Below are 15,483 nucleotides of genomic sequence, written 5' to 3' on the forward strand. Positions count from 1 at the left end.
GGATTTTGTTTTAATGTGCAAAGAAAGTGTGTGAGAGGAACTTAGCTGCAGTGGAAGATCTCCTTTGTATTAATTATCTCTTGATGCAGAACACATGACACCAAAGCTAATGGCTTAAAACAACTTGTCAACATTTATTATCCTTGGAGTTTCCGAGGCAAGAGCTTCTAGATCAAGAGTTCAGGGTCACTTGGCTGCATGGTTCTGGATCAGGGTCTCTCAAGAATTAAGGCTGTAAAACACTCCTCCAAGATGGCTCTGTCACATGAAAATCTGGCCTGGATTGTCCTTCAAGTTAGAGGACTCACGACAAATGAACATGAAGGAGTAGAGACTGGGGGACGAGTCTTATCCTTATCCACATAAGGATAGCAACACAAGGCAAACTGATACACAGGAAACTGTGTATGAGACTCATACACAGGAAACAAACCCAAAGCCAAAACAGTAAACAAAAGAAATACTGGTCCAAGGAATAAACTGCCTGTTTACTGGACTAGAGCACACACAGATGTGCTTTGTAAATGGCAGTGAGATATGCTAAGTCTGGTGTTAATCAAGGGGCCAATGATGTGCCCTCTGCACCTTTTCTTGGATGTCTGACATTATGGGCTGGCCATGGGCTGCATCTCTTTCTCTCAACAGTGCTACCCCAAGTTGTGGGGGGATAACTTGGGGGTCTCCTGGGAGGACACAAATGGAGAAAGCATTTCAGAATGGCTGCAAGTTTGTAGGTACTCGGTTTCTATTCTCCAGACTCAGAGTGCCTCAGAAATGACTGGAATTCATCTTTGGGGTAATTAGGGGCAGAGAACAGAAAATGCCCAAGTTGGTTTAATTAGGAAAATGGTACTGATGGGACCCAGGGGTCCCAGTTGAGCTGGCCACATGCTTGACCTCACTAGAGACTCAACAAAGCAACTGTCTTCTTATCTCTATCTCTCTCTCTTGCCTCTCTCTACCTCTTCTTGTTTTACCCCCTCTTCTTCCTCCCCCTTCTTAGTCTCTTAGAGATAAGGTCTCATTAATCACTTTCTGTTGCTGTGACAAGCCCGACTAATACAAATATCACGAGCAAAAGCAACTAACAGAAGAAAGAGTTTATTTGAGTTTATAGTTCCAGAAAGAAAATCCACAATGGCAGCAGACAGGCATGAAGACAGGAGCAGGAAGCTGAAGCATCTTATCTTTATCCACACATAGGAAGCAGAATGAACTGGAAGGGAAAAGTGGCTATAAACTCAAAGTATGCCAAAGCCGCTAGTTACATACTCCCTCCAACAAGGCTCCTCATCCTAAAAAATTTCATAACTTTGCCAAACAGCACCACTCCCTGGGAGGCATTTATCATTCAGAACACCACAGTAGCCCAGGCTGGCCTCAAACTCATGATCCTCCTGCCTTAGTCTCCTGAGACTTACAGACATACCATACGATTGCTTTTTCAGTCAAAGCATTACAGAATATTTCATAATATTAGCATGGGTGATCTTAGAAGAAGTTGGACCATGTCCCTGTCCCCTCAGAGAAAGGTAACTGAGGAAGCATAATTGAGCCATATTCACTATGAAAGCTTTATTCACAAGCAGTAGAGGGCCTTGAGTGCCAGTCTAGAAAAATGGCTTTTGTCCTATTGGTCAGGTACGGGATGAAAATGGTATTTTAGAAGCTTGAATCCAGAAGAAACTAGATTCTAACATGTTTTCTCCAGGATCTGATTTGATTTTCAAAGCACTGTGATGTGGCTCCCTGTGGGTACATAAATTCAATGTCTGTGGTACTCCTTGAGGTCCATGGTGAGTGGGATTTGGTCATTTTACCTCCTCCTATAGAATTATGGTTCCTGATGAATAACATCCCACGGGCAAGCTATATCCTGCTTTAGTGGTCTTTAAAGTTTTTATTTATTTATTTCATTTGTGTGACTGTGTATGTGCATGCATGCACATATGGGGGTGCCTACAGAGGACAGAAGAGTATTCAGTCCCCTGGAGATGGAGTGACAAGAGTTTGTGAGCTGCCCAACGTGGGTACTGGGCACTGAATTCTGGTCCTCTGGAAGAGGAAGAAGTGCTTTTCACCATCTCTCCAGACCCAGTGCTAGTGGTTTTTGCACAAGGTTCCTTGGCTTGGCTGTGAAATCTTGTTCTAAAGATGCTCCTCCCCCAAAACTTCACCCATCTCTTGCCATTCCTTGGCTCAGGACTCCACATTTTGTTTCTGAACCTGGTTTTGAGACCCATTTCAGTCCCCCCCACCCCGATTCCTGTGCTCAGTGAGAGTCTTCCCCAGCAATGAGACTGCTGGTCTCAGTCATTAAGAAACACCAGGTTCCTTTCTGTCTTGAGTGAAGCTCCTGCCTGGGACCCCTGTTTGGTGGCATACTGTCTTCATTTTGCATGTACTTGTGCAGTGTTAGCAGTCCCAAGCTCCAAAGGAGAGGGGCTGCAAACCCCACCAACCATCCAGCAGCTAGCAGAGATGTAGAGAAGCTGACCAATTTTTGCATTCACTGTCTTTTTCTTACTGTCCATGTTAATTTTATCACCAACTTGACACACTGGCAAGAAGGAACTTCAATTAAGGCACTGCCTCAATTGTGTTTGCCTATGGGCACATCTTTGGTGGCATTTTCTTGTTTACTAATTGATGTAGAAGGGCTCATCCCACTGTGGGTGGTACTGACCTCAGGCAGGTGGACCTGGGCACTCTGTGTAAGAAAGGCAGCTGACTGTGAGCCTGGAGTGAGCCAATAAATAGTGTTCCTCTGTGGTTTCTGTTTCAAGCTCCTGCCTTGAGTTCCTGCCTTGGCTTCCCTCCATGATGTACTGTAACTTGTAAGTTAAAATAAACTCTCCCCCTCCCAAGTTGTTTTTGGTTAGCGTTTTATCACAGCAACAGAAAGAAATTAGAACCATCACTGTAACTAAATATGCAACAGAAAGAACTTAAACCAGGATTTCTTTGGCTCATGGCTTCAGAGGGTTCAGTCTACTGGTGACCTTGCTTCAAGTACTTAAAGTGTGGCGGAAGATATCCTGGGAAGTCAGAAGGCAGAGAGAGGGGAATGCAGGAAAAGACTAAAGACAGATGTGGAACCAAGGAACCTCTCCGCCAGTGACCCACTTCCTCCTAAAGTCTTGCTTCCTACCTTTCACCACCTCCCAATAATGCCATCCTATTATAAGTCCATCAAGAGATGAATCCATTCATAGGTCAGAGCCCTTATGATCTAATTATCTCTTTAAATTCCCTCACAGACACACTCAGGGATGCACTTTACCAATCCCCTAGGCATTTCTCATTACAATCAAGTTGTCAGTCAAGATTAATCATCACACTTGTGGAAGATCTCAGACCTCATGAATGGCAGAACCAGGGTTCAAATACAAATCTTGCACATGGGCAGGATGCTGGGCTCTTAACCATGCTTCTGGGATAAGCACATATGGGCCAGAGACTTGAGGAAGCTATAACCAGTAGCAAAAATGAGTTGATTGTAAGCCTGTGCTGTGTAATGAACCCAGGCTTTGAGAGAGCAGCATTGTGCACAGGTCACTCACAACATTCTCAGTTACCTGCTGAAGTTTTTTTTTTTTTCCAGCAAGATTGTGCACTCTCTGAGAAAAGATAACATGTTTTATTTATATTTGTTTTGATCCCACCATGGTGTCTGCAACCAGTAACTATCAAGTACACCAGAAATGGTGCCCAGACCAAGTCAAGCCAGCATTTTCTGTAGCTATAAGTAGAAAGAAGAAGCTTTCTGTGCAGCTGAGTTTGCTCACACTGGCCTCTTCATTTTCAGAAGCCAGTAGAGTCCTATCAATGCTTGGGCCGATTAGAGTGGAGAGTCTGGACTTACTATCAAAATATGCTGACTAATGCAAGGATGGAAATACAGCTGATATCACAACATGCCCAGATCTGCCTTCCTCCCCAGTTCTTAGCAAGAAGCTTTAAGTTCAATGGCTCCTCTTTCAGACTCTAGCATCATGCATACTAACTGTGCAGGTCTAGTGCAAGCCTGAAAGAAGCAGAAATCAGAAGGCTGACCTTGAGACCATTAGCACAGTGAGAGCAGGACTCATCTGCTTCCACTCTGTGATCAAAGTGGCAGCCCTGGGACAACTGTTACCATGAGAGATGGGTCTGGAACTGTCATTAAATTACATACATGTCTGCTGCATCTGACTATTAAAGTTTTGGTAAATCAATTCTTCATGGCCTTTTAATCAAGAGCACATGATCAAGGACAAGGGACTTAGGGCAAGTTTTGTAAAGAAAGTGTCACCTACTGTCCATGGAGAATGCTATGCAAAACTCCAGCTCAAGGATTCCAGGAGATCCCAGAGCCTGGGATCTCAGAGTAGGCAGAGAAGAGATGTTTGAAGAGGTTGTGATAGCTAAGCATGAGAGTCAGCTTGACTGGACTGAGAGTAGCCTAGGAGAGTACTGAAGCCCATCTCTGGGTGTGCTGTGTTTGTGATGGCATTTCTATAGATAGGTCCTGAGGGATCTGACCTAATCAGTGAGTTAATGAACTGACAGATCCAACATCTAAGTAGACTATTGAGCTGGGTGGGACTGTGGAAGTAGAAATTTAGTTGGAGGAAGTTGGTCCCTATCAGCAAGACTCTGAAACATTTATCTCTCCTCTTCCTGCCTCTGCTTCCTGTCTTCTACATGAGAAGCAGTCCTGCCATTCTACCACAATGCTCTGCTTCACTATAGGCCTCAAAGCAATGCAGCCAGCCAATATTGGATGCAAACCTCTGAAACCATGAGCCAAAATACTATCTTTCCTCCTAAGTTCCTTTCAGGTTTTTTTGCTGGTGTCTGAGTGACACAGGAGATGATGAAGCATCCTGAAGCTAAAGCAACTCTGGGAGGGTGGCAGAGTATGGGTGAGGGGGCTCATGAGTGATTAATGGGGAACTTGCCTCTGATCTTCCACCTGTAGTTCATCAGTCACTCATGGCTATCACCAGCTGCCTATTTACCAAAGGGGAGCTCATTAGCTCAAAGCTTCTGCCTGCCATTCAGTGTGAGACTGCCAGCTCTTGGGAGATGGTGCTGCCCTGTGCTGACTTTTGCTCTGATTTTCAGTGAAGTGAGGAAAACAGATATGACTGATATTTTGTATAGTTATAATTATTTAATTTAGAGGGTACTTTTTCCTTTATTCGGAAATTACACCTTCCCCATGCTTTTGGCCTTATGTTGCCCTCTCTGTTGTGAAATGATGGTGATTATCAATAATTGTTGACTTGACAAAATACAAAGCTTTCAATGGCCTGTCCATCCCCTAACCTTCTGAAATTCTGACATACTGTTGATAAGATGCCATTCCCTATTCATCAGGCATGGTGTCTCCAGATTTCCTTCTCTCAATGTAGAATGAAATTCAGGATGTTTCTCTCAGTCCCCCTGCCTTGTGGTGGGGAAGGTTCCCTGAAGATCCTCCAGCTGGGATCCATTTCTGACTGTGAGAGAGGGAATAGTATAGGAATTATATCTTAAAAATGGGGGAGGGGAGCTCAGAGAAGCTAAGCCTCATGGCTGGAGTCCATTATGGGTTAAGAGAGGGAGAGAAGGAGACTCCCTATGCCTCAGCCTGCAGTGCCTGAAGTCCATGTGGATTGACAACGATGGGGTTATTGTCTGCAAAGTATGTGGGACACTCTGGCACAGCATGTGCTCTTAATGACATTAGCCCTTGTGTCCGTCTTCCCAGATTCTCCAGTGTAGTGACATAGAAAGGTGATGGTTGTCTGTGACACAACCAAGTGTGACCAATTTCCTGCTCCTTGAGCACTTGGCAGGGCTGACAAGTCCCTGTGACAGGTTCTGGCCCATGAGTTGCAGGGAAAAGAGATGTGAATCACTTTCAAGGGTTGCTCCAAAACCAGTGCATGCTTTGCTGAGCCTTGTCTAGTGTCAAGAAAGCCTCTGTTAGCCTGAACTCCAGAGTGCAGCAAGGACCAGAGTCCTCCAGATGAACCTCATGGGACATGCAGGGAAGAAACAAAAAAGCAACAACAACAACAAAAACCCTTTCATTGTTGAGTTTCTTTCTTTCTTTCTTTCTTTTTTTTTTTTTGTAGTGAGATAGATCCTGAAGATGTTGGGATGTCTGTTACTGCAGTTCAACTCATTCCATGCAGACTGGTGCAGGAAGTTAAGCTACAGGCAGAGAGAGATTCCATGGGTCTCTTGCACACATTCAGTTAGTTATTGTCCAGATGCAGTTTCTCTACTCTTCAATTCCACAAACTCCATTGTTAAGGAGCTTTCAGACAACTTCTCAGTTACTACAGTTGCCAGCCTGGAATTGGAGGACCCTGGCTCTGAACTTAGCCTCCTCAAACAGTGAAGTATTCTTGGGATGAAGTTCAGCAAGCTAACTGCACTTCTCATTGAGTAGCCTATAGTTTCCCAAGCATATTTACAGGGACTGCAACCTCGTGGAGGAATTATGGGGGTGATATCGCCTATGGTCCTGAGTGTCATGGGCTTACTTCTCCTCTGGAGTTCAGTGCCAACCAGAAACAAGAAACTGAACAAGGAGTCATTAGTGAGAAGTGCTGTTATTAAGACTATAAAACTAGGTGATAGGCTAGAGAGAGACTTGAGTGGGGAGGGCTGCTCCATGTCCTGTGTAGGTCTCTGAGTTGGGGGCAGTGAGCTGGGACCAGCCAAAAGGAAAGGCATGCTAGGAGTCAAGGTCACTATTGTCAATGTGAATTGTGTTGTGCTGTGCCACTGTCGAGTCAGTAAGTGGGCATTGGACCCTCTGCAGGTGCCAGGATATAGCGATGAACAGAGAACAGAGGCTGTAGCTCTCAGGGACACAATAATCAGACCCAATCTCCTGAGACTGTTTTGGCTCCTTTTGCCAAGCACTGCCCCTCTCTCTCTCTCTCTCTCTCTCTCTCTCTCTCTCTCTCTCTCTCTCTCTCTCTCTCTCTCTCTCTCTCTCTCTGTGTGTGTGTGCGCGTGCGCACACACACAAAGCCATAATGTGTGGCATTGTCTTTGAACTTACCATATGAAAAAGAAAACTGATACCCAAAGTAACCAGGATTCGTGTCAGTGATACAAAGAGTGACACTGTTACCGGTGGTCATCCCAGGGTTGTGAGGGTAGAAGGCCTTGGCTATACAGCACCTGTGAATGACGTAAACTGGTAATCCATGTACATGTCAAGTACAAATGGCTATGTACTTGACAGGTGCTATGGTGAGATAGATAAATGAGGAATATTTATAGAGCACCTTGGCTCCACAAAAAAGCTCATGGTGCTTTTAAGGATGTAATGCGTCAATGTTCATTTCTGCAACATTTGGTTTTCCGGCATCAGAGCCGAAAGGATGTTGTGAAATGTAATAAAGCCACATCCAAACATACCAAGGGAACCTGCGAGCAGCTCTGCTCAAGAATGTGCTGAGGAAGGCAGCCTTCCAGCCTTCCCCAACTCTTTGGAATTAATCAGATTTCCTAGAACATCTGTTTTGGCGTATTGTCCGTTTTGCATTTAAATTTGTATAATGGCAGCTGTTGGGAAATCAAAAATATCTGTGGGGCTTCAAGTCAGTGGAAATTACACTTGGGTGGCAACTGGATGTTAAGTTGGACTGCCTGCCAGAGGAGATGATCTAATCCTTGCTGAAGATTTCATTAGGCAGGTCCTGCCTGCTGCTGGTCAGCTGGGGGATTTCATCAGCTATCCATCTACGGCCATATGTTTAATGTTCTGAGAGTTCATACAACTTCATATGTACTTCAAGGGTTGGGAAATATGATTGAAGCAAATGTATAATAAGTCAGGGAAAGAGGCAATGGATCCACAATCCTCAGGACAAAGAATGTGTGTTTTGATGTCAGCTTCCAAAGGAGGTGGTGGAGTGAGTGGATAGTGATGAGAATTCTGAGTTGGCCAAGCCCCCTCATCTGGGCACTACTAGCATTATAGACCTGCCGCTTCCCTTCCAGCCCTCTTCCTCCTTACCCATGCTTTCTTGCATGCTCTCCTGGCTATTGGTGGCATCTTGCCCATGGTTAGACAGTCCTTACCTGCACCCACAGTTGCCCACCCTGAGCCCACTCTTCCCTGCCTTTTATACAGCTCACTCTTGCTTGTGCTCCTAATCCTAATCCTTCCTTGGGGACTCTTCCTTAGAGAGGCCTTTCTTCACCACATTGTCTAAGGAGCCCAGGCTTCTCTGTCCTCTCTCTCTTTGCCTATTTTTCTCCATTGCATTTTTCTTTTCTATAGCATCATGTTTATTATCTTTCATTTATTAATCACGTGTTGGTTCTGCTAAGATGTGGGTTCTAACATGGCAACCCTGCCAGTGAGCATCTGGGCAAGGAGAGTGAATGAAAGTTTTTATTACTGCCTAGAAACTGTGCTAGGCTCCCCAGAAGCAGGGGAAACTTGGGGCCAGCCTTTGGCTTTGGTTCATTTCCTTCTCTCTGATTTTTTCTGATAAAACTCAAGAGGAATTAAATGCTTAGACTGCTGGGTGGTCTCACATTGATTCTGTAGTTGTCTGACCTAGCATTTCCCAGAGAGACATAAGAAAACTTTTTTAATGCCAACTGAATATTTTTAATGTATTAGGGAAAACATAGTAACTTCAGCCAAGTCTCTTTATCAAGGCAAGATGTTTGAGACTTTCTCCTTTTCCTACCCTTCCCATTCTTGACCCTTCTTATTTCAACCAAGCCTTTCAATGTAGCTAAAGATGTCTTTGAGCTGGAGATTCTTATGCCTCAACTTCCTGAATGCTGATCACTGTGTCATACCATGCATAGAGGAATCTTTACAAAAACTGTTTTCCCATTTTTTCTTTTAGAATATGTGCCTAATTTTAAAAAAAAAAGTCTGAAGCAGGAATCTAACTCATTGCCTGTCTTCTCACACAATGTTTTATGCTCTCTGTGTCTGCTGTGGCTTCCTCAGTACCACAGTGGCACAGCTGAGTACTTATACAGCAGGGACCATGTTGCCCGCACAGATGAAAGTGTTTTTCCATCTGGTTCTCATATGAAAAGCAAACAATAAATAATTTATGCAGACAAACAAGCAACAACAACAACAAACAATACAACTAGTGCCGTTTGTATGCTGAGTTGGTGATGAGCTAGACCACATCCTTCAGTGGGCCAGCGGGAGGTGAGTCAGTGGCCTGCCTGACCTCGGTGTCTGTCCCTTGTTGAGACAGAATCTCTGCTCATGGGTCCCTCTAGCCTTTAAAAGCCAAGTTAGAAGTAGGACTTGTTGTTCAAAGGAGGTGATTTTCCAGGTGGTTCAAGGTTCATCTAGAGTCTCGGGAAAGGAAAAGCAGAGTTGAGACTCCTAGGACAGTGAATCCCAGGCTGGACCAAGGCTTCCAGCCAAGGAGAGGCCATACCAGTGTGATTTTCTTCTCTCTATTGGGCTTAGTGTGGAGGGGGCACAACTCAATAAACAGCAGCCAGCAAAGCAAGGTGACTTTTCACACAGTCAGGGAGACCACTCCTCCTGAGTAAAATTCCAGATCCACAGGACAAGAGTCCTGCTGGGAGTCATAGGGAGCAGAAGAATAGGAGAAGGCCACAACAAGGTGCCTCAGATGGACCATGGACCCACAGCCTTGCATGGCAGTGGTTATTATACCAGGGCAAAGGGCTGTTTGAAAGAGTGACATAATAAAACTCTCAAACCAGGCACAATTTCCCCTGACACTCAGCGTGCATGAATAACACACACAGTCAAATAGAGGAGTAATCAGACTTGAAATATTCCTTTAATAATACGTTTGCCAGATCAAATATTAAAAATAGAAGATGGAGAAAAGGAGCAGCCATCCCCCATGGTATCAGCTCCATAAATATTGCTTCATTAAGCTGTCTGCGTCGGTTCAGGGAGATGGATTTCCAAATACAGCAAGGTTCCAGACTGCTGGCTGTGATGGAGCAGAGGATGCAGGGCTGCAGGCATCACTTCACCTTCCTGTACTGTGTCTGCCTTTGTGGTGAGGGCATCACTTAACAGCTGGAGTTGGCCTGACATCTGCCCAAGGGACACATGATTATGTATTTATTTGTACTCCCATTGGTGCACTCGTGGCTTTCAGTCCAGTCAAACAGCAGGGAATTCATAACGATGGCACTTGATTTTCTCAAGATCTTCTAGTGGTAGATCTCCCAGTCATCCTTCTGGTGTCTTTCTGGGGCCAGGGGGCAGGATGAAGAAGGTAGAGACTTTGTTGCTAACCCAGGCTGCCACCTACCAGGAGTTAGATGGGGTAATGGGTAAAGGAACTGAAGATCTGATTGACTCTGGTGAGAGTTGGGCAAGAATTTGGGGGAGCAAGGGTGTTATTGCAGAGGGTAAAACAAGAGGATGACAAGTGCGAGGTGAGGCTTGACTCTGTAGGACGACCCTGTCTCAAAAATAAAAAAAAAAAGATAAAGTAAGCATTTGGAGGGCCAGGAGACTATATCTCAATTAAAGGCCATGAATATTCACTTTTGGGTCCCAGGCACCACGCTAAAGGGTAAGAAGAATAATTGATCATAATGTAACGGTCTCGAATAGTCACTGTAATCCTTATACATGAGCAGCTGTGCTTCCTGCTTCAGGCTGGCTCTGTCTGTCTGAAGTACAACTACAATGCTTGGATTTGATAGCCCATATCCAGGGTTAGTCAGTGCTCAAAGACACAGATCCCAAGTGTTAACTGACAGACGGTTGGTGACACTTGTTTTAAATTCAAGAAAATTTTGCTTTCCATGTTATTCTACTACTGATTGCCACAATACTGATTTTAAGAAATACAGTTTTTTAAAAGTTGAATACAATCTATTTTTATTTGATCTTTAAATTGCAAAGAATTTGGTTGACTTTTTTTTTTTTTAATATAGCCTTTATTGGTCTGGAATTCACTATGTAGACCAGGCTAGTACTCACAGAAATCCACCTGCCTCTCCTCCCTGAATGCTGGGATTAACAGTATGAGTCATTACACCTGCCTCTTGTTTGACTTTTAACCATTTTTCTTTTCTTTTCTTTTCTCCTTTCCTTTTCTTTTCTTTGTGGTGATATTGTATCCCCCAATATATTGTGCACCCTAATAAATTTATCTGGGGTCAGAGAACAGAGCAGCCACAAGATAGACATAGAGACCAGAAAATGGTGGCACACACACCTTTAATCCTAGCAGTCGGGAGGCAGAGATCCATCAAGATCTCTGTGATTTCAAGGCCACACTGGAAACTGAGCCAGGCATGGTGGCACACACCTTTAATCCCAGGAAGTGATGGCAGGAAGCAGAAAGGTATATAAGGTATGAAAACCAGGAACTTTAAATCAGCCCTTTAAGCTTTTAGGCTTTTAGCAGCAGTTCAGCTGAGATCCATTCGGGTGAGGACTCAGAGGCTTCCAGTTTGAGGAAACAGGATTGGGTGAGAAGCTGGCAAGGTGAGGTTAGCTGTGGCTGGTTCTGTTTCTCTGACCCCAGATAAGTTTATTAGGGTGCACAATATATTGGGGGACACAATATCATCACATTTCTTTTCTTCCTTCCTTCCTTCCTTCCTTCCTTCCTTCCTTCCTTCCTTCCTTCCTTCCTCCCTCCCTCCCTCCCTCCCTCCCTTCCTTCCTTCCTTTCATTCTTTCTTTCTTTGTGTGTGTGTGTGTGGGGGGGAGGTGTTTTGTGTGCATGCCTGCCTGTATGTGTGTATACCAGGTGAGTGCAGTACCTGCAGGGACCAGAAGAGGGCATCAGATCCCCAGGAACTGGAGTTAACAAATAGTTGTGAGGCTCCATTTGGATGCTGAGTATTGAATTCTGGTCCCCTGAAAGAGCAGCAAATGTCCTTAACCGCTGAACCATCTCTCTAGCACCTGATCTTTAAGCATTTTTTCAATGAAATAATTTTATAAAAGTAGCAGCTATGAGACTGGCACCCCTTCCCTTATACCCATCCACATGCCCACTTAGGCCCACCCCTCTCACCAACCAGCTTCACATGCCATTGTTGCCATCCCTCATCACGTGGAGACTTTGGAGGTCTGCCTATTAGTGATTTGAGAGGCTGTCTTTCAGTTCTGGAGCTCAGATGGGGCACTTCATCACTCCTTGCTCTTCCTACCCCCACCAGCCCTTGCCAACTCAGGGCAGATAGCCCAAGGATAGATTCAAGGTCACAAAAAGTGATCTTTTTTCATCAGATTGTAATTTCTCAAACTTTAATCACCACAGTCCACTTTCAGAGCTTTCCAGGTTGTGTATGCAACCCTAGCAAACGATTTATTTATTTATTTATTTATTTATTTATTTATTTATTTATTTACTGTAATTAGGTTCACACACACACACACACACACACACACACACACACACACACACACACCAGCAAATGCTAAAGGCTGCTAAAAACCAATTAGCACCCAGGTAACTTTCTTCTTGATGCAAATACATAGACTTCTGATGACCACATTACTCAAAGGCCTTTTCTTGCCTACATTGTCTTCACCTGAACCTCCTTTATCTCAAGCACAACGGGAGCTTGCATACTTCCTGCATCTCCTAGTAAACTTGATTGTCCTAAAGGGGCTCATGGTGTCTGTGAAAATTGTCATGAACCTGCTTCAAGAGTTGTGTATTTGGTCTTCTGGGGTCATACTAGGCAGGGGGTCACAGTTGAAGTTAGGGTATCTGGCTCTTTTGGTTAATGCATCTCCAGTTCAGAGAAGCCTGAGATTTTCACTGGAGGCAGCCCGTAGTGGATCCAGTGGGGTGAGGGTGTGTAAAGAGCCTTTTGCAGACTTCTGAAGTTGCAGCTGCTGAAAACACAGACCTGCGCCCTGTAGGGGAGAAGGGAAGTAGACAGGTGGTGAGACTGCCCACCCATGATGCATCTCTAGTTTGCCACAGGAATTGGCCAGATGCAAACTTGGGTTAATTCCACTGAGCACCCAGCTTCACTGTGTTTTTCAAGTGGGCTCAGCACTCTAGTTCTTTGTGAGTGGTCAGCTAGAAACTGAGTTTCTGTGGAGTCAGCCTTCTTATCCCAGGGTCTCCCCTTGAGTACAGTGTCTCCTTTCCTGGGGTTATGGCTGTAGTTTAGCTTCATCTGGTATTGGGTTAGTGTTTCCTAATTGCAGGGGTGCAAACTCACAGATGGGCAGAGCTGTCCTCTGGTGTGAAATGATTAGGGAAATTGTTGCAGCTTCAGTATGGGAGGCTGCCTAAGCCTCATGCTCATTGCCCTGTGCCTAATGCTGTGTACTAATGGCTGCTGACTCCAAGGGAGCCCCTTCCTAGGCCTGGACTACAGCCTGAAGAATCAAGGGCACTATCATCTGTAATCAGATGGCTTGTCCTCATGCTGCCACTTAAAGGACCATCCTCTTTCCCCAGTCTGAAACTCCATGAGGCTGTTCTTGTGTCTATTGTACACAAGGAGAGCTCTGACGCATCCTTGGGATATGAGCCTGGAGGGTTGGTCACACAGAACTGTCCATTGGACATGCATCATTACTAAAAGCATCCTGATGATAGATCATCTGGCATTAAACACAGAGTCAGCCCCTTTCTCAGTGTAATCATGATAAATGGAAAAACCCAGACAGGTGAATTTTAATAGGCATACAAATGCACTCAGGTTAATTAGATTGCATTTCAAAAAAAAAAGTGCTTTTCTCATTCGCTCCATAAATCTAAACAGGGGCCTCTAAAACATAATAGCCATCACATACTAAAATGCATGATGACATAATAAAAGATTATCAGTGCATGCACACAGTTAGGCAGGACGTTGGAATAGGATGGGCATGGTAGGATCTGTGTGACAGTACAAGTGCCAGCAGTAGTTAAGGGGACTCCCATACCCAAAGGGGTAAGGGCGAGCATGTTTCTACTTTGGGACAGATCTCTCAGATCAATAATATTTCCTCCCCTAGCCCATGTTAGATGCAAGGCACACTATGCCTTCTCTGCTTGTGTCTTCCAGTTGAGAAATAAGGGGTGCTATTATACAACCAACAAAGGGCACAGGGGTCAGGGAAGGAAAGAAGAATCAGTGAGACTGGAGATGGGGAAAGACAGGAGGCCATTTTTAAATATCACCTTTTCTACATGGGACACTGAGCTCTTTATGTCTGTTCAGGTGAAAAAAAAAATACTGCTTTGCAGACAGGGAGCATAGAATAGCCTGCGTGAAAAGTTCTATTTAGAAGTAGCTAAAAGGCAGAGTGTGAGAATGGAGAAGAGTCACAAAGAGTTCCTTCAAGCTCACTCTTTTTTTTTTCAAGCTCACTCTTAAAGCTTTAAACTATCAGCTGCACCTGAAACAATGTCCTGAGCCCACACCAGTCAGGTGCTCCTCAAGTGTCCAGAGGCAGTTCTGGTGGCCACTTGGAAACAAATTAGAAATGAAACTGAGTTGGGGAGCTCTCTGCCAGTTAGGGTGGATAACACATAGGAAGCCCAGTTAAATTTGCACTTTAGGTGAACAATAGGCCATTTGTTAGTTCAAGCATGTCCTCCATGCAAGAACTCATTTGTTGCTTATATAAAATTCACATGGGCCTGGATACTCTATACAGGATGATCCAAACTCCAGGTCAAAACTACACAACTAACCATTGGCAATGTCAGTCCTTAAAAATCCAGCCCCATATATGGTTGCTTCATCTTTAAGATTTCCACCCCATTAGTCACTAAACTGTGCCTCGGGTTCACTCTCATCAAGCTGGACATGGTATCAGAAACACCCATTTGTGATTCTTGTTGACAGAACTCATGGTGGGGATAAAGACATGAAGTCCCAGGCTGCCACTGACAATCATGGCACAACAAATGCTAGTCTGCCTCAGGAGCTGATATAGTGACCTGTATCTGAGACATGGCAATCTCTGCTGGAGGGAGGTGAGGGTGGTCTTGTCACAGCCCAAAGGAAGCATAAGGGGCAGCCACATTTCCCATGATCTCTGTCAGCGCCGAAAGCGGGCTCCCTGTGGATGTGGGATTGTCCTGTTTCTGGCTACCTTGTTTTACATCATCTGTCACTAGCTTGATGCCCTCTTTACTGTCACTCCCAAACCTGCAGTTCCTCTGCTCACTCACATTCCTTTTAAATCATAGCACCAGCAGGTCAACTGTAGGTTAGTTTGGAGCAGACATTTTTTTTCCTCATCCTTGCTGGCGCATCCCCTTGTTTTGGTAGCATCTGCAAAACATTAAGTCTATTCTTGAAGCTTCTTCAAAGCCATTTAGGAACAACACCCTGCTGTTTCAAACAGCTAAGTGAGCATTTTCTTCTGAAAGCCTGGCCCAGCGAACCAGTGTGCACAATTTAAGACCTTAATTAAGAGGAGGTCAATCAGAATCCATATTAGAAGTCCTAGCTTTGAAGCATGTGTCCTTTTAGTTCATGGCATGTTTTGAAATGTGACATTTAGATGCAGACAGGGTCCTTGAAAACTCT

At 44.6% G+C, this 15,483-nt stretch overlaps 1 long non-coding RNA gene across 4 annotated transcripts in view; it reads left to right on the forward strand.

The window, feature by feature from the left end:
- LOC128094524 (uncharacterized) overlaps positions 1-15,483 on the forward strand; it is a 180,374-nt gene that overhangs the window by 98,259 nt on the left and 66,632 nt on the right. The window lies entirely within an intron of this gene.

The sequence above is a fragment of the Peromyscus californicus genome, unplaced genomic scaffold (assembly GCF_007827085.1).
Source record: "Peromyscus californicus insignis strain IS unplaced genomic scaffold, ASM782708v3 Scaffold_4__1_contigs__length_199733344, whole genome shotgun sequence".
Taxonomy (NCBI): domain Eukaryota; kingdom Metazoa; phylum Chordata; class Mammalia; order Rodentia; family Cricetidae; genus Peromyscus; species Peromyscus californicus.